Genomic DNA, 2,704 nt, shown 5'->3' on the forward strand with positions numbered 1-2,704 from the left:
TCTAATAGCATTTGCAAATATCTACTCCCATTTTACAGGTTGCCGTTTAGTTTTGCTAATTGTTTCCAAGCGTTTCATCTTGATGAAGTACTGAAAGTTTATTTTTGCTTCTGTTTCCCTTGTCTTTAGAGACTTGTCTTGAAAGAAGTTGCTGTGTTGGAAATCGAAGAGGTTGCTGCCTGTGTTCTCTAGGATTTTGGTGTGAGACAGGAATTAATCATCTTTCTTTCCTGATTGTATTTGAGACCTCTCTCCTTCTTGGTGAGTCTAGCTAAGGCTTTGTTAGTTTTGTTTATCTTTCCAACAAAGGCAGTTCTTATTTTCATTGATCTTTTGTCTTTTTAGTCATCATTATTGATTTTCACATTCCGTTTTATTACCTTATTCCTACTGATTTGGGATTTGCTTGTTTTTTTTTTAACATTTCTCTATCATGTAAAATTATAGTGTTTACAGGACAGCTTTCTTGTGGACTGACGGGGACCTGAATTTCTATGAACTTCCCCCTTAGAACTAATTTTGCTGTGCCCCTTACATTTTTGTAGGTTTTTCTTTTTGTCTCGAGGTACTTTTAAAATTTCTTGATTTCTTCTTTGACTGTTGGTAGTTTATTACCATGTTGTTAAATCTCTACATATTTTTGACTCTCGCATTTTCTTCTTGTGATTGATTTCTAGTTTCATAACATTGTGGTTGGACAATATTTGAATCAGCAGGTGAGGGGAACATTCAGGATAAAGTTTTGTTTACTGGGCTTTTTTTCTGAGGGCAGAGAATGAGCTCCATACAGTGGAAGGTGTTGGGTTGGCAAGTTCCAGGAGTGCAGGAAGAACAATGGAAATGACCACCGCCGGGTCCCGCCGTCTTCCAGCCTCCACCCCCACTTTCCTTCACCCTTGACTCTCAAGCCAAAAGGATGTATGCCCAGGTCATGTCCCCTTAGGTAACCTGATACCTATGAGGGAAACAGATGAAAGACCCCTGCCAACTCCCTCCCAGTGTGACTTCCCCTACTCTCTTTCTGGAATCAAGGAACTTTGACAGAGGGTACCCACCTCCTCCCGGAGCAACTTTCCTGGTTCCCCTTCTCTTGAGCCCTGAAACTTTGCAGGAGAGTGCCTTTAATAAATCTTGCCTTGCACCCACTTCGCCTGGCGTGTTTATCTCGCCTATAAAACCTTACATTTGGTGCCCAAAACCCGGGAGGGTTTTGAGAGCCTCCCACCCTGGTGAGGAGGCTCTCTCCTCTCCCTTGCCAGACCTGGACCTGCCTTTCCCAACGCCACTTCTGAAGCCATGGTGAGTTTCCCCGGATTCCGCGCCTCAGTCTGAAAAGCCCTGCCCTAATGGCGCCCACGTCAGGGCAGACCCCGCCGGTCACCAGGTGACCTCCGTGATTCTGAGAAGCTGGGAGACATCCTAACCTCTAGGGTATTTGACACAGTTTTTCTGCAACCCAGTGGTGGATGAAGGGATGCCTTCCTCCTGCCCTCGGGTTGTCTGGCAAGGAGTCTTGGGGACCTCCCAATCCAAATTCAACCCTAAAACATCCCGGGCGTGTTTTAGGCCTGTTGGACAATCTTAAAACCCTGGAACTGGGCCAGGACCTGCAAAAATGACGCTACTATACTATAGCTTGGCCACAATACTGATTAGACAGTCAGTCCCAATGGTCTCCAGAAGTCATGTTTAATTATCAGATTTTCATGGACCTAAATAACCTCAATAGACACCAAGGCAGATGGGTCAAGGTCCCTTAAGTTCAGGATTTCTGAACCAGCACCCTTGTTTACCCGTCCCTCTCCCCACTCCTAACTGAACTTCTGACAAATTTATCCACAGTAAATATGAAACTTTAATCAATGTTTAATAAAGCTCTTGTTATTTGTTAAAATCTGTTACCAAAGAAAAGACTAAACGGATGGTTAATTGTCTGTCTCAAAGTTTTAATGGGTAATTGCTGAGATAGCTTTCAAAGTCTTTGGTAACCTGAAAGTTTTAAGTTTTGCTTGGATGACAAATGGGATTAAATCTGTTGGACATTTAGGTCTTTTCCAAAGGGATAAAATGCCAAGTCATGTATTACTGAACATAGCTTTGTGCTTTTGACTTTTTACAGCAAAGAAAATAAGAATATTTAAATCTGTTAGTAAGCATGGCTTGTGCTTAACTGATTCATAAATTGGCATCTAAAGAATACTGTTATAGCCGTTCATGATTAATAACTGACTAGAGGTTAATAACTAAAGGTGTTTTTAAGAGTACAAAATTCTGCTAAATAAAGGAAGCAACTCTGTGTGTAGGAAAGTAGAAGATATATGAGAAATATTTAAGGAATGGGAGTATATTTTATTGAAAGTGAAAGGAGATAATTTTGTCCTAAGTGAGATGGCTTTTTGAGACAAAACCTGAATGCAAAGGAAAGTTGTAGAAGGTTTGTGAAGGGAAATCATTCAGGAACCCAATGAAAACCCGGCCATGTTTCTTAACCAACTTACTGAGGCGCTGACTCAATACACTTGCCTAGACCTGGCCTCTCCAGCAGGGGCGACTGTTTTAGCTACTCACTTTATTTCTCAGTCAGTTGCCGACATTCGGCAAAAATTAAAGAAAGTGGAGGAGGACCCTCAAACTCCCATTTTTGATCTGGTGAAAATGGCATTTAAAGTCTTTAACTCCCAATAGGAGGCAGAACTTAAGCACC

The sequence above is a fragment of the Mustela nivalis genome (genome assembly GCF_964662115.1).
Source record: "Mustela nivalis genome assembly, chromosome: 9".
Classification (NCBI taxonomy): Eukaryota; Metazoa; Chordata; class Mammalia; order Carnivora; family Mustelidae; genus Mustela; species Mustela nivalis.